The sequence below is a fragment of the Moschus berezovskii genome, chromosome 17 (assembly GCF_049115385.1).
Source record: "Moschus berezovskii isolate FMDL1 chromosome 17, NW_MosBer_1.0, whole genome shotgun sequence".
Taxonomy (NCBI): domain Eukaryota; kingdom Metazoa; phylum Chordata; class Mammalia; order Artiodactyla; family Moschidae; genus Moschus; species Moschus berezovskii.
This window is the reverse complement of record NC_142476.1, coordinates 54,414,856-54,435,675: the sequence shown is the minus strand read 5'-3', so window position 1 is coordinate 54,435,675 and position 20,820 is coordinate 54,414,856. Positions and strand designations below refer to the sequence as shown.

The 20,820-nt window shown below is 36.7% G+C and overlaps 1 non-coding gene across 1 annotated transcript; it reads right to left on the bottom strand.

The window, feature by feature from the left end:
* Positions 1–482: 482 nt before the first annotated feature.
* Positions 483–587, bottom strand: LOC129551839 (U6 spliceosomal RNA). The gene has a single exon (XR_008685153.1). It is a non-coding gene; the product is annotated as a U6 spliceosomal RNA (small nuclear RNA).
* Positions 588–20,820: the final 20,233 nt, after the last annotated feature.

The window sequence follows — 20,820 nt, the reverse complement described above, 5'->3', positions numbered from 1 at the left end:
TCCTTACTCTGAAAATTGGTAATTAAAGGAAATAATTAAGCATTTAATCCAAGCCTTTTGGAAATAAACCATAATTTACCTCCTTTTAATGAGGGAAAGCTTTTTTTTTTTTTTTAACAGAAAATGTTTGCTAGTACTGGAGCAATATCATGATAGACAGTTACTATTTTGTGAACACCAAGAAATAATACACCTCATTAATTTATTATAAAATAATTTAAAATGTGGCGAAATTTCACCCCACAGATTACCTGATAATTCTAAATGGAAAAAAAAATATGTTACTTTACAATGGGGGATCAGCATTTTAAACAAACAAGTAAATGAGGTATCATTAGTAGTCAGTCCCTGATAGTATTTGCAATAGGAAACACACAAGATCACCTATTAAGTATTCTTTTTTTTTTCCTTATGCAACTCCACAGTTTTTTTTTTAATTTATTTTAATTGGAGGCTAATTACTTTACAATATTGTAGTGGTTAAAAATATGGAACAATTCACGACTTTGCATGTCATCCTTGCACAGGAGTCATGCTAATCTCTGTATTGTTCCAATTTTTACTATATGTGCTGCCAAAGCGAGCACCTATTAAGTATTCTTGATGAAAATTAACCTGAATTCAACTAAATTGTTCTATCTATAAAGACTAATCTATATCTATAAAAGGGCTTGCCTTGTGGCTCAGCCTACAATGTGGGAGACCTGGGTTCGATCCCTGGGTTGGGAAGGTCCCCTGGAGAAGGGAAAGGCTACCCACTCCAGTATTCTGACCTGGAGAATTCCATGAACTGTAAAGTCCATGGGGTCGCATAGAGTCGAACACAATTGAGAGACTTTCACTTTCACAAAAGACTAATAAATGAAAATCTCAATTAAATAGAATTGGGAAGCAGAATGAGGAGTTCTTATGGCCCCTGTTGATAGCAGAGCCTGACAGAAGAAGGAGTCCTCCCCTCTTTCCTGGCAAGGTCACAGTCAATGAAAAGTCATGGACTCTTTGTTTACTGTAGCGCTTCCAACATAATTTTTCTCTCTATAAAAGCATTGCCTAATAATGGGCACTTGCAAGTGGTTCATCTCAATTTCAGACCCCAAATTACAATGCTCTGCTGAGCCCAAATAAACACATCTTTGCTGAAGAAATATGTGGCAGTCTATTAGTTTCAGGTAAACAGATATCACATGCATAGCTAAATAAAGAAGATGATCGCAAAGAGTGGGGAATGTACCCAACTGGATATCAAGATATATCAGAATAATAATTACAAGGTATAGAAATGACATAGGGAGAGAATCTGAGTGAAACAGAAAACAAGACCCATGCATATAAGTAAACTTGAAATATGGTGGAAGTGAATTTTCAGATCATTATGAGAAAAATATTTTTGGAAAAATGCATTTTCAAAAAATGTTTTTGAAACAATTATTTATGCATATATAACAAATTAAATTGGATCTCTGCATGCATGTGTGCTCAGTTTCTTCATTTGTGTCCAACTCTTTGCAACCCCATGGACTGTAGCATACCAGCTCCTTAGTCCATGGGATTTTCCAGGCAAGAATACTGGAGTGGGTCACCATGCCCGCTTCCAGGGGATCTTCCTGACCCAGGGATCAAACCCACATCTCCTGAATCTCCTGCATTGCAGGTCGATTCTTTGCCATTGAGCCACCAGGGAAGCCCAAACTGGATCCCTACTTCATGCCATATTCAAAAGCTAATTCCACATTGAATAAACTCTTAAGTGTAGAAGAGAAAATTTTAAAAACATTCATAAGAAAATATAAATTATCTTTATGACATTCAGTTAAGGATACATTTTAAAACAAGATACAGAAAGCACTAAAAATAAGATATTGATGAATTCACTTCTTTAAAATTGATAACTTCTGATTATCAACAACACCACCATAAGGAAAGTGAAAAAGATAAGTTAAAAAATGATGTGATCTATTTACCTCACATAAAAACTAACAAAGGATGCAACTATTTCAAGATCTGCTATAAATCAAAAAGGAAAACGCAAGAAACTCAATGGGCAAATGGACAAAGGAGAAAAAGAATTAGGAATAGGAAGTAAAACAAAACATGAAAAGATGCTTTATCTCAATAATAACCAGGAAGATGCCAATTAAGACCATAAAAAGATACAATGTTACACTGATGAGGGTGCAAAATTTAAGAAGTCTGACAATACCAAATGCTGGTGAAAATGTGAAATCCTGGGAATGATGCAGTAAACATTTCAGGTATGAGTGTTCATTGTGACTACCACTTCAGAATAAAATGTCTTTGTTATTTTGTAAAGTTGAATAAAGATAGTCTATAGATTTGTGCATTTCTACCCATAGTTATATAACTCAGAAAATTCTAGCATATGTGCACAATGAGATTTGTTCCAGAACTATCAGAGCAGTGTTGTGCATAATAAAAAAGAAAAACTGATAAAGAGCTCCAAAATAGTTTTACAGGAAAATGGGTAAATATGTTTGAAATATTCACACAATGCAATGTTATGCATCAGATGTCTCTGAACCAGAGAATGAACTAGAACTATACAGACAACATGAATGAGTATTTAGAAACATATTGAATGAAAGAGTAATGTACAGTGTTTTTTTAAACTGTGGTATAATTTGCATACAATAAGATACATTCTTGGTGTGCAGTTCTATGGATGACTCATACTCAAAATATATAGCAATTCCATCATCCTTTCAGTTCCTTTATGTTCCTTTCAGTTCAGTTCAGTTCAGTCGCTCAGTCGTGTCTGACTCTTTGCGACCCCATGAATCACAGCACGCCAGGCCTCCCTGTCTATCATTACTCCCGGAGTTCACTCAAACTCATGTTCATAGAGTTGGTGATGCCATCCAGCCATCTCATTCTCTGTCATCCCCTTCTCCCCCTGCCCACAATCCCTCCCAGCATCAGAGTCTTTTCCAGTGAGTCAACTCTTTGCATGAGGTGGCCAAAGTATTGGAGTTTCAGCTTTAGCATCAGTCCTTCCAATGAACACCCAGGATTGATCTCCTTTAGAATGGACTGGCTGGATTAGAGTCCTCCTATTCCCCCCAACACCAAGCTCTGTTAAATACTGATCTGCTTTCTGTTCCTATAATTTCCCTCTTTCCAGACTCTCACCTAAATGTAAGTGTGTTGATATAGCCTTTCAAGTCAGGGTTCTTTCTCTTAGCATTTGGGGGCCATTCATATGGTGTTTCATTAATTTATTCTATTCTCCTCTTAGGTAATATTTCACTGAATGAATGTATCACAGTTCATTCATTCACAACGTTTGGGTTGTCCCTAGTATTTGGGAACAATGAATAAAGCCATTATAAATATTTACACACAGGTTTTTGTGTCAACTAAAGTTTTCTTTTCTCCTGAAAGCACTCAAGAGTAGAATTGTTCAGCTATATGGCAAATAAATGAATAACTCTATGAAACTGCAAAGCTGTTTTCCAAAGTGGTTGTGCTATTTTGCATTCCCATCAACAATATTTGACTTCAGATAGCTCCATCCTTGGTATTATCAAGTTTTTAATTTGTTTAATCAAGTCATTGTAATAGATGTGTCAGGATATCTCATTTGACTAGAGTTGTATTTCTGTGATAATTAATGGTATAAGCATATTTCATGTGCTTATTTACCATTTGTATTTTTATTGAAGTCTTTGTTCAAATTTTTTTTCATTTTTTTTATTTGTGTTTTCACTAGCTTGACCAAACTGATCAGAGAGATAGCAACAGATATTAGATTTGAAAGATACACAGCACTAAAACTGAAACAAGAAATAGAAATTGTTAAAGCTCTGTTTTTTAAAGAAATAAAAAACCTAATTACAATGTTTCACACAAAGAACACTCCAGGCAGAGATTTACTGATAAATTCTACCTAAGAAATAAGGTCAACTTTCAAGCAGAAATTTGAGAATGGAGGAATACTTACCTACTCATTTAAAAGGGTTGGCATTATTGTGGTATCATAGTCAGACAAATATCTTTAGTGACCATACATGTAATAATCTTTAACAAAATACTACTAAGTCAAATCAGCAATATACAAAAAAATACACTACACTGTGACCATATGGGGTTTAACTTAGAAATTCAAGGTGATCTAACATATGAAAATCCAATAATTTACCATACTAAAAATATAAATCAGTATGATTACATCAGTAGAGGCAGAAAATGAATTTGACAGAATTCATGATTTAAAAAGCTATCAGAAAACTAAGAATATGATCACATCAGTAGAGGCAGAAAATGAATTTGACAGAATCATGATTTAAAAAGCTATCAGAAAACTAAGAATATGATCACATCAGTAGAGGCAGAAAATGAATTTGACAGAATTCATGATTTAAAAAGCTATCAGAAAACTAAGAATAGGAGATGACATCCTCCCTCTAATAAAGAATGTCTGTGTGGGTTTATTTCTGGGCTGCTGCTTCTGTCCCATTGGTGTACGTATCAGAATGTAATATGCCTCTAGGTATACTGTTTTTCTCAAGATTGTTTTGACTCTTTGAGGCCCATTTGGTTCCATATAAAATATAGGATTGTCTTTTATACTTTGTAAAATAAAATGCTATTGGAATGTCATTCGCATTGATAGATTTGATTGAATCTTTAAGTAACTTTGAATGGTATAGAAATTTGACAATATTAAATATTCTAATCCGTTAACATGGGTTGTCTTTCCATTGTTTTTTGACTTCTTTCTTCTCATTTATTAGTGTTTTGTAGTTTTCATTGTATGTGATTTTTACCTCCGTGAAGTTTATTTCTAATTTTTAAATAATATTATTATTGGGATTGCTTTTTAAATTTCTTCTTTTGATAGTTAATTGTTAGGATATATAAATACAACTGATTTTTGTACATCAGTTTTGGATCTTGAAACTTTATTGAATCATTTATTCTAATAGATTGTTGTGGAATCTTCAGGGCTTTAATATAAAAATTTGTCATCTGCAAACAGAAATAATTTTACTTCTTCACTTCCTATTTAGATGACTTTCATTTCTTTTTTATTCCTAAATGATCTGATTAGTACTTCCAGTTCTGTGTTAAATAGAAGTGGCAAGAATGAACATCCTTGCCTTGTTCCTGATTTTAGAATAAAAGCCTTCCATTTTTCACTGTTGAGTATAATGTTAGCAGTGGGCTTTTCCTAGATGGCCTTAAATATGATAATTTCCTTCTATTCCTAGTTTGTTGAGTGTTTGTATCTAGAAAGGATTGAATTTTGTCAAATGCTTTTTTTGCATCTATTTAGATGATCGTATGATTGTCATCTTTCTATCAATGTGATGTAAACTTATTGATTTGTGTATATTGAACCATCCATACAGCTTATGAATAAATCTCACTTGATCATGGTTAGTTGGTCCTTGTAGTGTACTTTTGAATTCAGTTTGCTAGTATTTTGTTGAGAATTTTTGTGCCTATATTCATCAGGAGTTGGGCTGCATTGCTTTGGGAAGCCTTCTTTGTAATACCACAGTTTTCTTCTTCTGCAAAACTGTACCTTCTAGAAGTTTTTAAGTTCCAGACTTAGGTGTTTCTCTGTTCTCCTACTGCATTTACTGGACATGATTTGTTTATGAGTGCTTCAAAAGGTATAAAGTCATGAATTTCCAATCACAGTTCTTAACACATAATGATAACTAATAAATGGTAAATGCTGCTTTATTAAATATAATTATAGCTTTCAAGAAGCACATGAAATATTCACTATGTATGTAAACAAATAACTTTACCATGGTGAAACATGTCATAATGGCAGCATGAAACAAGTAAAATGTTGACACTAGAAGAGTATAATCCACTAATGGTGAATAGAAGCTTAGGGCAGAGCTCACAAAGGATGAATAAAAAATTGCTTACCAGAAAAACATAATAGAGATGTCCTAGGAAAAAGCAATACTTTATACACAGTGTCTATACAATATGTGGGACTTCACTGGTAGCTCAACTGGTCTCCTGCATTACTGGTTCAATTCCTGGGTTGGGAAGATCCCCTGGAGGAGAGATAGGCTACCTACTCCAGTATTCTTGGGCTTCCCTGGTGGCTCAGACGGTAAAGAATCTACCTGCAATGTGGGAGACCTGAGGTCAATCCCTGGGTTGGGAAGATCTCCTGGAGGAGGGTACAGCAACCCACTCCAGTGTTCTTGCCTGGAGAATCCCCATTTCTCAAAGGGCTTGCCAGGTGGCACTAGTGGTAAAGAACCTGCCTGCCAATGCAGGAGATGTAAGAGAAGCTGGTTCAGTAACTTGGTTGGGAAGATCCCCTGGAGGAGGGCATGGAAATCCTCTCCAGTATTTTTGCCTGAAGAATCCCATGGACAGAGGAGCTTGGCAGGCTATAGTCCATAGGGTTGCAAAGACTCAGACATGACTGAAACAACTTAGCTTGCATGCATACATAAAATATATACACAGTGTATATATAAACGTATGAAATATCATTGTATATTTAGGTAAATGCAAGTTGTTGAGATGGTTAGGGAATTAGGTTCAAATGGGAGAGCAGTAAAAAGTAAATTTGGAAAATTCAGGAGGGGCAAAATTGTGGAAAGCCTGGTGTAAGAGAATATGGTATTTGGATATTCTCTGCACACATCAGGAATCATGAAAGCATTTTGATATAGAAAAATTATATGTTGAAATTTATTATTTTAGTAATTAATTGTTCTATTTTTATCCACACAGCAACATAGAACAGAGACATAAGAATTACAGTTTTTATTCTCCATATAAGTCGCTTTTAAATTTCAATGCTGATTGACTTCAAAAGCTCAGAGAAAATCGTTTCTTACCTTGTGACTGCTTTTGGGATATCATCAAATGGCCACTGTGGCCCAAACAATCTACATCCACTGGCAAGTAATGCAGTCATCTTCTCAAATTAATCTGAGCTCACGTTGCACATCTTAATGCAAAAAGAGATTTAAGTTACAAGGACCCTTTAAAATACACCCTCTTTTTGATGGTGGTAACCTCTGTTTTCCACTAATGTGATGTAAGACAACATCTATGACATCATTAGGTTTCTCCACGGGTCAGAACAGGGAGGGAATTGGCCCACAGGGAAAATAATAAATCTCTGTGCTTTTTTCTCCTTCATGATCTCTTACAGCCTGAACCATACCTTTAGAAAATAGTTGTATCAACAATTTAAATACATGTCAGCCTGATGATTTTTAAAGACATGCAGTAAAATGAATATTGTCCAGTATAAACAGAAGGTGTACTGTCACACTTATACACACACATTCATGCACACACACAAACAACTGTGTTTGTTAATTTGTATGTGTAGTCATATATGTACATATTCAGTTGGAAGTTCCCAGCTTTTGTGTATGTACTTTTGGAGATGTGTGCATGGCATGTTGAGGGGAAGAAAAGGATCTGAGTATATCCAACCAGATCAGCTGGCTTTGTTAACTTAACTTAATCAAAAGTTATAAGCAGGCATTAAACTTGGTGGGAAAGGCTGGGGGCGGGAGGAGAAGGGGACGACGGAGAATGAGATGGCTGGACGGCATCACCGACTCTGTGGACATGAGTTTGAGTGAACTCCGGGAGTTGGTGATGGACAGGGAGGCCTGGCGTGCTGTGATTCATGGGGTCGCGGAGAGTCGGACACGACTGAGCGACTGAACTGAACTGAACTGAACTGATGCTAAAATGAATAGACATCGCTCCTGACTTGAAGAATTGTATCTACATCCAGTAGTTCAGTTCAGTTCAGTTCAGTCGCTCAGTCGTGTCCGACTCTCCACGACCCCATGAATCACAGCACGCCAGGCCTCCCTATCCATCCAGTAGAGATACACACAAAATGAATACATTTCAAAGAAATACATTCTATGATAGAGCTATAACTTATCTCTGTAGAAACTGAGGAGATGACTGTGGATTCACACACTTAATTCTATTCTGCACAAGGCATTCATCCAAGAATTGAGGCTATAAGAAGAATAAAATACAGACCTTACCTTGAAGGAGTTCAAATATATGAATAGGCAATCAGGGAACAAGTAATTGGTGTCTCAGCCTTATTTGCTACACATCTACATTCCACATCAAATTTTGTTTTGTATTTGTTCTAGATTATTTTAAACTACTCTTACCTATTAGGTTTTTTTTCTTTAAAGAATATGCCACACCATCTCTTTTCAATTTATCGCTTCAATTCCATGATCTTTCACTATGATAGATGTTTCACTTGAGTTAGCTATATTAATTGAATTCTCTCTCTCTCTCATTAAATACACATTTGTTTAGTGCATATTATATGTTCCAGAAACACTATAGAACTGAACTAGTAGTCTGGATAAATTCAGGCCAAGGCTATATTAGTAATCAGACCTCTCCCGTGAAACCTTAGTAGCAGAATTAGAAAATGTTTAGAGCACTTACAGCAAAGTGTTTGTGACATACCCTCTGGGTTACTAAGAACAGAACCAGAACTGCCAATTCATTCCAGATCAGTTCCTAGCAACAGCCAGTTAGCAACAATTTTAAAGTTGGATAAGAAATTAATTTGTGCTTCCTGGGTTGAAACATATGATGTTCCAATGAGTGACATAACTCCATCATTTTAAGTATAGGGCTGAAATTAAATAACACGTATTTGACTATAAAACATTTAACTTTTCTTTCTTTCTCCTTTTTTCCCCTTTCTCTTCCTTCCTTCTTATCCCTTATTCTCTTCTTTTTGTTTTTCTTTCTTTTTGTGTGTAGATAGCATGTGCCATAAAAAAAATAGCATAATGGAAAAAGAATTCTTTCTGATTTGGAAAAATTCCTGCTGAATTGACGTCCTTTTAAGCAACCATTACCATACCAGGGAAGGCAGTAGATATATATCAAAGACCATGGGAAGTGGTTGAAATAAGGTCAGAATCTTTCCAGTGTGTGTTAGTAACAAAAAGTACTTGAAATTCATTTTGCTTCAGTTCATACTTTGTCCATGTTACTTTTTTTTTTTTTATAAGTGAGAGAGGTAAAAAATAAGATGTTGCTATTCCAAGTTTGACAAATTGTAAAATATTTCTCTCAAGTCAATCCGCTGCCTGCCTTTCCCATTCACTGGCATATGAACTTCTTCTTCTTTCCAGATGAGTCCGTTGAGAGTACGTCAGCATTACTCTAAGTAGAAGATGCTAGTATTCCATCACAAAAACAAAATAAAGTAAAAACGAAGTAAACAAAATGCTGCTTGTCCACTTACCAGAATTTTGTCTCCTCAGGACGTGGTAATGTGTATTTTACTTTAAATGGTATTTTGACTGAATTCTATCAAATAATCTCCCCCATAACCAAGTGGACATGCTGGTGAAAATTTCTCCATCTGAACTAAGAAAACATTAACAACCTAAACATTTTTTTTTAACAAGATTGGTTTTATTTTACCTTATGAAAATATTTTCATGGCTCCCAGAATACCTTTCTTTTTTAAACCCTTGAGATGTTGGGCTAGGATTGATTCCAAGGTTATTCTGTTGCTAGTACATTTGAGTTTATAATATCATTAAAATTGAACAAATATGAAAAGCCTGAAATGGAAAGTCAAACATAAACTAAAAGGAACATATACTCTACTCTTTCATTTTGCTGGTCAATTTACTCAAAGCAAAGGGAAAGTAAAACAGGCAATAGGAAGTGTTCAGTAAATAAGTTTTGAATGAATATCTATAAACAAGGAGGGAAATCACCAGATAAAGTGAAAATTACTGGTGCTTTTCATAAAGTAGTAGGTTCTGTGGGTTTCCCCAGTGGCTCAATGGTAAAGAATCCACTTGCCAAGGTAGGAGACGTGGGTTCAATCCTTGGGTCAAGAAGATTCTCTGGAGAAGGAAATGGTAACCAACTCAAGTATTCTTGCCTGGGAAGTCCCATGGACAGAGGAGCCAGGAGAGCTACAGTCCATGGAGTTGCAGAAGAGTCAAAAATGACAGCGACTAAACAACAACAAAGTAGGTTCTACATTTAACTGTTTGCATATAGGCCACTAGAGTAAAGAGGATTTGGGACTTTTGCATTTTTTCCTCTTAAATAATAGCATTCTTCATGGAAAGAGTAATAGACAAGAGGGAGGCTTGGTGATCGTCCTTTATTTACTTCCACCTCCGTATACATTTATTTTGTCTCTATCTTATTGGTTGTTGCTGGCCTGAGGATAAATCTATTTTATTGTACTGAAAAACTACGTAGTCGTATGGAGGGCCCATTTTTAATAAGGTTATTTGTTTTTTATGTTAATTTGTGTGAGTTCTTTGTATTTTGGATATTAATCACTTATCAGACGCATCATTTACAAATATCTTCTATTCAGTAGGTGACATTTTCATTTTGTTGATAGTTTCTTTGCTGTTCAAAGGTTTTTTAGTTTGATATACTCCTATTTTTAATTATTGCTTTTGTTTCGCTTGCTTAAGGAGACCTAGTTAAACATACATGGCTAAGGCTGTTATCAAAGAGCATATTGCCTGTATTTTCTCCTAGGAGTTTTATGGTTTCAGGCCTTACATTTAGATATTTAATTTATCTTAAATTTATTTTTGTATGTGGTATGAGAAAGTAATTCAGTTTGATTCCCTTGCATGTGGCTGTCCAGTTCTCCTAACATTTATTGAAAAGACTGACTTTCTCTGTTGTATTTTCTATCTTCATCGTAGATTAATTGGCCATAAAAGTTTAGGTTTATTTCTGGGCTCTGTATCATGTTCTATTGATCTATGTGTCTGTTTTTGTGCCAATACTATACTTTTTTTGATTACTGTAGCTTTGAAGTATAGTTTGAAATTATGGAGCATGATATTTCCAGTTTTGTTCTTTCTCAAGATTGTTTCAGCTATCTGGTATCTCTTGGGTTTCCGTATAATTTTAGAATTATCTGCTCTAGTTCTATGAAAAATGTCATTGGTATTTTCACAGGAATTGAATTGCATTTGTAAATTGTTTTGGGAAATAGAGTCATTTCAACAATAAAAATTCTTCTAATCCATGAGCATAGTTTGTTTTTGCATTTGTGTAGTCTTCAGTTTCTTTCATCAGTATCTAATAATTTTCTGTGTACAGGTCTTTTGCTTCCTTGGTTAGATTTGTTTCTAGGTATTTTATTCTTTTTTTAGGCAATTGTAAATGGGATTGTTTTTCTCCGGTAGTTTATTGTTAGTGTATAGAAATGCAACACATTTCTGCATGGTAATTTTGTTTCCTGCAACTTTAATGAGTTCATTTATTAGTTCCAGTAGTTTTTGGTGTTGTCTTTAGGATTTTCTATAAATAGTATTGTGTCATCTGCAGACAATTACGGTTTAACTTCTTCCTTTTCAATTTGAATTTCTTTTATTAGTGTATTTATTTTTGTTTATAATTGCTGTGGCTAGGACTTCCAGTACTAAATTGAATAAAAATGGTGAGAGTGGGTATCCTTGTCTTGTTCCAAATCTTAGAGGAAATATTTTTAGCTTTTCATTGTTGAGTATAATATTAACTGTAAGCTTGTCATATGTGGCCTTTATTATGTTGAGGTATATTCCCTCTAATTCCAGTTTGTTGAGAGTTTTATCATAAATGAATGTTGAATTTGTCACAACTTTTTCTGCATTTATTGAAATGATTGATTTTTCTTCTTCACTTTATTAATGAGGTGTATCACATTGATTGATTTGTTGATATTAAACCATTCTTGGTTCTCTGGGATAAATCTCATTTTATCATAATGTATGATCCTTTTAATGTATCGTTGAACTCGGTTTGCTAATATTTTGTTGTGAATTTTTGCGTCTATATTGAACAGGGATTTTGGCCTGTAATTCTCTTTTTGTGGTGTCTTTGCTGATTTTGGTATCAGGGTGATGCTGGCTTTGTAGAATGAGATAAGAAGCATTCCGTCCTCTGAAATTTTTTGGAATAGTTTGAGAAGGATGGGTGTTAACTTCTCTTTAAAATGTTCAGTAAATTTCACCTGTGAAGACATCTGATCTTATACTTTTTCTTTGTTGGGAGTTTAACAAAAATGTTTAATTCAATTTCATTACTGATGATTGGTCTGTTCATATTTTCTATTTCTTATTCAGCCTTCAGAAATTATACATTTCTAGGAATTTGTCCTTTTCTTTTAGGTTGTCCTTCAGTCTTTATTCAATGTCTTGTAATCATTTTGGTTGTCTGAAGCATATTCTTTGCTATAATTTTTAGGAAGAGCTCATGGAAACAATATTCCTTGAGATCTTGCTTATTACTAAGAGTTGTCTGTGCTTTTTATACTTGAAATTCAGTACTACTAAATATAAAATTCTTGGCTCACATTTTCTTTCCTTAAATGTCTTAAATTTGTTACTTTGTTTTCTTCTGGCATAAAGTATTGCTGATAAAAGTTTGTTAATGTAATTTTCTGTCCTTTATAAGTCACACATGTTTTTTGCCTAAAAATCCAAATTTTTTTTTTTCACAAGGTCTAGTAATTTTATTGGACTGTGTTTTGATGTTGGCTATTTTGCAAGGATAGAGTCAGTTATATGGTGTACTCTTTCAATATGTAGGGCTTCCCTGATAGACCAGTTAGTAAAGAATCTGCCTACAATGCAGGAGATCCCGGTTTGATTCCTGGCTCAGGAAGATCTCCTGGAGAAGGGATAGGCTACCCACTCCAGTATTCTTGGTCTTCCCTTGCCTGCAATGCAAGAGACCTGGGTTTGATCCCTGGGTTGGGAAGATCCCCTGGAGAATGGAAAGGCTAATTCTGGCTATTCAGAATCTTGGGTTGCAAACAGTCATACACGACTGAGCAACTTTCACTTCACTTCTTCAGTTTGTAGTTTCATATCCTTTTAAAAATTATCAGGAATATTTTCTTGAATTATAATTTAAAAAATTTGTTTTGTTCTCTTCCTTGGGTTTTCATTTTCAGAGATTCCTAATATTCATATATTGCAACTTCTTATTTGTCATTTTCTCTTAAATTCATTTTGTCATTCTTGTTTTCATTACAGTTTAATTTTTCCTCTTGATTTCCAAATTTTAATTATTTGTTGCATTAATTTACTCATGTATTCTAGTAGAATTTCCATTTCTTAAATATTTAAAATTTTAAGTTATGTTTTGAATTGTATTACCTTACTTTTGTGTTGTGTTACTATTTCATGTTTTATATCATTTACATAGATTGGGTTCTTCTGAAATAATAATTTACAGTTTTAATCTTTTTTTTTTCTCTTTCATGTCTTTCTGGTGTGATTTCATTATGATTACATGGGATTTGAACTAGATACATTTTTAGTTGTTCATATTGTATTATTTTACCTGAATGTTTAAAAAGTAGTAGTAGATTTTCTAAATTCATAGTCCTCCCCCTTCTGCTATTTGCATAGTGATTTAAATAAAATAGCATCTTGCTTTCTGAGATTTTCAGACTCTGTTCTGCTTCTCCATTTTTGTCTGTCTCTTCTCCCTTTTTTGTCTCCTTCTTTCTAAATCATGCCTGCATTCCAAGTGTCTCCTCAATATAGACAGCTGTGCCATGATGCATCAAGTGTGAGCATTCCTGGACAGTCTATAGACTGCTTCACCTTTAAAGAACTGACAATAGGTCCTTTATATTCACATGATGCTGGAGGGAACAATTTCTCAGCTTCAGCCATTCTTCTCAAACTGGCATATTGTACTTTTCAGGTACTATCTATTGGAAGTTTCTTGTTCTCTTATTCTTCAGATCATCAAATGTCATGTTATTTTCCACTGTTTTTTTCCCCCACACAGATGCCAACGGCACACAGGTCTTGTGGCTACTGGTAGTTTGTCTCTACTGGTAGTTTGTCTCTACCTGCTTTTATTTTGAAGTTGCGTTGTGCCTTGTTTCCCAGTTTGCTGAATTTTGGTTTTTGCTATCTGTGTGCTTAGTCGTTCACTTGTGTTCAACTCCTGCAACCCCATAGACTGCAAACTTCCAGGCTTCTCTGTCCATGGGATTCTCCAGGCAAGAATACTGGAGTGAGTTGCCATTTCCTTCTCCAGGGGATCTTCCCAACCCAGGAATCTAACCCAGGTCTCCTGTACTGCAAGTGGACTCTACAGACTCAGCTACAAGGGAAGCCCATTTTTTGCTATCCAGGTGCTGTCTTTTTAACGTGGTAATCTGGGAGGACCTAAAAATCCATGCTGCCACTACTATCTTTCTAGAATCTCACAACAATTGTTCTTTCTGAGGCTCAAGAAGATACGTTTGCCTAAGATCATGCAGCTAGCAGCAGAAGGCAAATGTATTTTAAAGCATCTTGATTAGGATGTGGTACAGAGAAACTGCTCAATGCATGCTCTTTCTGGCCTACTTCCTTCTCTTCCTTCCCCTCTTCTCTTCCTTCATTGCCTTCACTTCTTCCTCATTCCCTCCAGAGCATAGATTTAAATCCAGTTATATCTGACTTCAAAGCCTCTGCAAGTGTATTTGATATACTCTGCATCTAACCCATAATGTGAAGTCACTGGAGCTTTTAATGCAGCAAAACCATTTAAACAAAATTAGTTTCACTAAAACCTACACTCGTGTTGCTCTAAGAACATTTTCCTCTTGGTTTTATGCTCACATACTTTTCAGTTGAGATATATAAATGTCACATTCTTTGATACATGCCTCATTAAAACATGGTTTGTTAGAAGTAAATTGATGCTCTTATTTTAATGAATATATTTACTGGCATTTTATGTAATTCTTTAAAAACTTCCTTTTTCATCTTTCATGTCCACCCAGGAAACCACCATTTGATAAGAAGTAAATTGAGAAGATCCCTGGAAAAGGACATGGCAATCCACTCCAGCATTCTTGCCAGGAAAATCCCAGGGACAGAGGAGACTCGCAGGCTACAGTCCATGGTGTTGCAAAGAGTTGGACATGACTGAGCACACACACACACAATTGAAATCTGAACCTAAAACACCTTGATTTCACTTTCAAACTTAAAATCTACAGAATTTAAGGAGATTTTAAACTTGACTAAGTCAAATGTCCTGCTCTTGAAAAATTTTATAAAAGCACTACTTTGATTTGAAAACTATACTGCCCTGGGACCCACGCCCATAAAATCCCAAGCTCCTTTGCTTAGGATTTGAAGTTTGTTTGGCTTCTGATGATACTTGATTGAAACTGATTCATTCAAAAATTGGATACACCATGAAGGCTCCCAGGGAATTTATACAGTGCACTCTGTTATATAAAAACTCCCAATATACTAATTCTCCATAATCCATTATGTAAGGCCAATTAGTAATTAGATCTTGGGGAGCAAAATCCTGCCTATATGAAGTCACCACACAAATCCTAACGGATTCAAGGCTCTATTTCAAGCCAATGCCTTTATAAAATCCTGCTCCAGTCTTTGGCTCTATAATGGATTTCCCAGGTTGCTGATCCAGCAACAGAAAATGCCATTTCCCTATTTTTTTTAACTTCCTGCTCTTACTGTGCAGGCTTGTTTCTTACTGTTTGAATTTACTTATTGTGGTTTGCATAAAATTATCCTTCACTCATCTACACATAGTAGATAATGGTTATTTGCCTATAAATCTAACAGGTACTGAGTTTTATTTACCCTCCTGCTCTGTGGGCACTCTCTGAACAAACGAGCAGTTGTTCTTGAAACATTTTCCATTTTTATGGGATTTGGAACTGTTTCTCCTTGTTGCTTTGTGTGCTTTTTAGCAGCTTGAGGCTCCTTCTTTCATGGTGTTTACTCTGGGGCTGGTGTGAACAGAGGCTCTTGGAAATGGTAGAGTGTTAATATCCCGGAGTGTGTCTTGCTTCATGTAAAAGATTGCTTCTTTAGGCTGCTGGGAGCTGCAGCAGAGGCAGGCCTTTCACAACACACACAGACATACACATGGAATCATGAATGGTCACACACCTACGCTCACCCTCTCATGCTCTCTGATTTCATATGTGCGGAAACAGGCAAGGAAACCTGACCCCTTGTTGATTGGAACGTTACTTTGCATCCATTTACAGAATCTTTGGAACCTCACATATGTTTCTCATTAACGCTCATGTTTGATTGTTCTATGCAATTTTTTTTAAGATTAAATAAACCTGTATCAGAAATTGTCACTTTGCTTTAAAGAAGCACATTCAGCTCCCTCTGGGGAAGTGAAGAAAGAATGACATGAAAGATTTCTGTTCTCTTACATGTATTTCCATAAATGAGATTGGCATTACGACATAATAATACATTTGAGGTTCGAGGGATTTTTAAATAGCTTTTGAACAAATCAAGCACAAAGTGGCATTACTTATACAAAGAAACTCATTTAAAACAGAGCCTGTTAATGAAATGTGGTTTAGAATCATGTCTGTTTTAAATATTTAATGTTCAGAATTAAAAGTTCAGAACATTAAAAGTTACTGGGCCAGAGACTTAAAGTTAAGTAAGTTGATACCTGAATATCATAACTGTAAATCTGGAGGTACATTAATTGTTTCAATCCACAAGGGCATGATTTGGTAAGGTCATACCCAGCACAATATTCTTAGGCCTTAATGCCTTCATAAATTTCCAAAAATGCAGTTATTTGAATCTATTTCTGGTTTACCTAACAAACCTACAGGCTGTTGCCAAATGCAGCCTGGTTATGTTGTAGCCCCTTTAAAACAAAAGGGGGAAAAAAACCATCTCTCTGTTGGGCTGCACCCCATAGGCCTGCAAGGCCTGCATTTGCCCAGCTTCAAGATGGAAGAAAGAACCCATAATCAACAACAGAGACATCAATGGTTTAATGGATGGGGGAGCTTACATGTCTGGAGCAAGGTTCTGGAGCAACACCCCACCTTGTGCCACAGATGGTAGGCAGGACATAGTGGTAGTCTTTGCTCCCGGGGGAGGGGGAGGGGGAAGGGAGGATTACCAGTTATAGGGGAATTGATGTCACATGGGTTTATTTGTGACCAGGGAAATCTGTAGAGAGGCATGCCTCTCACTGCCCCTTTGATAAGAGTAATCACTAGCTGGAGCTTGGGGCAAGTATGCAGGATGGTCAGTCATATGAATAGGTGTATGTGAAGTAGGCACTAGTCAGGCAGGGATATCAGAGAGCAACCAACAACTATCTTCAGTGGCCTAACAATATCTATCTACCTGCATGCATGCTCAGTTGTTTTGGTCATGTCCAACTCTTTGTGACCCCTTGGACTGTAGCCTGCCAGGCTCCTCTATCCATGGGATTCTCCAGGCAAGAACAGTGGAGTGGGTTGCCATTCCCTCCTCCAGGGGAACCTCCCAACCCAGGGACTGAACCCATGTCTCACGGGTCTCCTGCATTGCAGGTGGATTCTTTAGCAATGAACCACTGGGGAAGCCCATCTATCTATCTACCTGTCATCTATCTACATTTCTGAATCCAAGTGGCTGAATCAAGTATTACAAGATCCAGATATCAGATTCACATCACCTCCTGACTCCTTACTTTCAGTTCACTTTTTCATTCTACACATTTTGGACAGTGTTTTGAATATTAGCCATACTTTTAATTTCCCATATTTGACATCTTGGGTGCCTTGGGGAACATGGGAAATGTTGCCCTTCCCAGAAGTTCTCTAGTTCCTAGAGATAGCAAACAACTTACCTGTGAACACACCTTTGACATGCAAACCAACCAGTCGAGCCCATAACCTCCAACCACTTCCATTACAAATTCTTACACACCAAGCAAGTAGTCTCCCTGTGACTAGGTACCAGAAAACCGGGGATTTGGCTTCCCAGTTGACGCTGGTGGTAAAGAATCTACCTACCAATACACAAGACACGAGTTCAACCCCTGGGTGGGGAAGATTCCCTGGAGTAGAAAATGGCAACCCACTCCAGTATTCTTGCCTGGAGAATCCCATGGACAGAGAAGCTTGGCAGACTACAATCCTTAGGGTCACAAAGAATCAGACATGACTGAAGTGGCTTAGCGTGCAACCGGGGATCACCTCTATAGCCTAGAACCTATTGAAATTATTCAAACTATGTGATCCTAAACTATCCACTGTGTACTTACCCTTCCTCCTCTCAAAACCCCTACCTCATAATTACTCTGCCTCCTAATTTCTTCTTCTCCTCTCTGCTCCTGACTGACCCAAGTGCTTCTTTGTGTGGTCCTGCAGGCCATGGAATGCCCCTGCCTCTTGGGAACTATAGCAATAAGCCATTTTTTCCCCCCAGTAGCAGTCATTCCTAGTCTGTTGGCCTCACCATACTTGATTAAAATCAATCCTGAGTGCATTGTAATACATTTTGGCACTCATCCCTATCATAGATTCCTGGCTTTCCCCCCGCCCCCTAGCTCTTTTTGCTTCCTACTACTAAAAAGCTTTCTAATTCTGGACCACATCTAACATTATTAGACACTCCTTTTTGGTGAGGTATCCTCTCATAAAACTCCTGTCACAGAGGAATATCTTGAATTAAGGGTGGTTAAACATTAGCCAGGCCCTTGGCTTTGAGGTAAAGGTGCTCTATCCTGCCAGGCATAACCCAGTCTTCAAAGCTGCCTCAGAAGTGGAGATGGTTTCAATGGCAATGAACTTCTGCTGGGCCTACCCTAGGCTCTGCTATTACCTCAAGCCCACAGCTAGTCTTATCTCACTAATCATGTTTCAGATCCCACTTCTCCCATGGAGTGTAAGAACATTCTGCTTTAATATTCCAGGCTCATTTCTGTTCCTTCTTATGTATTTTCTCCACCATTTCCATCTAACAGTCTTACTATCTAGCCAGAATTGTATCGATCCTTAAATCCTTTATTCAGTTCAGTTCAGTTCTGTTCAGTCGCTCAGTCGTGTCCGACTCTTTGCGACCCCATGAATCACAGCACAGGCCTCCCTGTCCATCACCAACTCCCGGAGTTCACTCAAACTCATGTCCATTGAGTCGGTGATGCCAACCAGCCATCTCATTCTCTGTCGTCCCCGTCTCCTCCCACCCCCAATCCCTCTTTTCCAGTGAGTCAACTCATCGCATGAGGTGGCCAAAGTATTGGAGTTTAGATCTCTAATAATACTGCTTTCCTTACATCTGATTATATTTCATTGAACATTTTGCCATCTGTTGTCTTTTCCTTTTTATTTCATGTGCATTTTTCTTGTGTAGCTGGATTCTTAGATTTTAAAATACTTAGCACTGTTAAAAATCTTGTAATTTGGAGTCAGAAGACTTGAGCGCATGTGCTAATTTTTTTACTTACAAGCTGCACTAGTCTGCTTGGACTTCCATACTACAATACCCAGGCTGGGTGATTTGGACAACAGAAATTTATTTTCTCACAGTTTTGGAGGCTAAAAGTTCAAGATCAAAGTAATTCAAAAGCTGAAACTCCAGTACTTTGGCCACCTCATGTGAAGAGTTGACTTACTGGAAAAGACTCTGATGCTGGGAGGGATTGGGGGTGGGAGGAGACGGGGACGACAGAGAATGAGATGGCTGGATGGCATCACCGACTCGATGGACATGAGTTTGAGGGAACTCTGGGAGTTGGTGATGGACAGGGAGGCCTGGCGTGATGTGATTCATGTGGTTGCACAGAGTCGGAGATGACTGAGCGACTGAACTGAACTGAACTGAAGGAATCTCTTCCTGTCTTGTAAACAATCGCATTCTCACTTTATCCCCATATGGACTTTTCAAGATACATGCATTTGAGAAGAGATAAAACAGAGCTTTCTGGTGTCTTTTCTTATAAGAGCACCAATCTCATCAGATCAGGACCCCCAACTTATGTTCTCACTTAATCATGCCAAATTTTAAAATTTATATGGAAACACAAAGATTCCCCCAAACCAAAGCAATCCTGAGAAAGAAAAACAGAGGTGGAAGAATCAGACCCCCTGACTTCATACTATGCTACCAAGCTATAGCGATAGAAACAGTATGCTACTGGCACAAAAACAGAAGTACAGACCAATGGAAGAGGATCAAAAGCCCAGAAATAATCCCATGCACCTATGGCCAATTAATCTATGACAGAGAAGGCAAGAATATATAATGGAGAACAGACAGTCTCTTCAATAAGAGATATTGGTACAATTAGTACAATAAATGGTACTAGGAAGACTGGGCAGCTACATGTAAAATAATTAAAGGAGAACATTCTCTAACACTGTACACAAATAGAAGCTAAAAATGGATCAAAGACCTAAATGCAAGCCAGACACTATAAATCTCTTAAGAGGAAAGCATAGTCAAAATATTCTTTGACATAAATCACAAAATGTATTTTTTGATCCACCTTCTAGAGTAATTTCAATAAAAACAATGCTAAGCAAATGGGACTTACTTAAAAGCTTCCACACAGCAAAGGAAATCATAAAACAAAAAGACAGCCAACAGAATGGAAGAAAATATTTGCAAATGAAGTGACCAAGAAGGAGTCAGTCTCCAAAATATACAAACAGCTCATGCAGCTCAATATCAAGAAAACAACACAATAAAAAACTAGGCAGAAAATCTAAATAGACATTTCTCCAAAGAAGGCATACAGATGGCCAAAATAGCAAATGAGAAGATGCTCAACATCACTAATCATTAGAGAAATGCAAATAAAAACTGCAATGAGTTATACCTGGAGAAAACCATAATCCAAAAGGACACATGCACCCCAATGTCCACTGCAACACTATTTACAGTAGCCAAGAAATGGAAGCAACTTCAATGACCATTGACAGAGGAATGGATAAAGATGTGGTACATATTTTCAATGGAATATTACTCAGACAAAAAAGGGAATGAAATAATGCCACTTGCTGCAACATGGATGGAC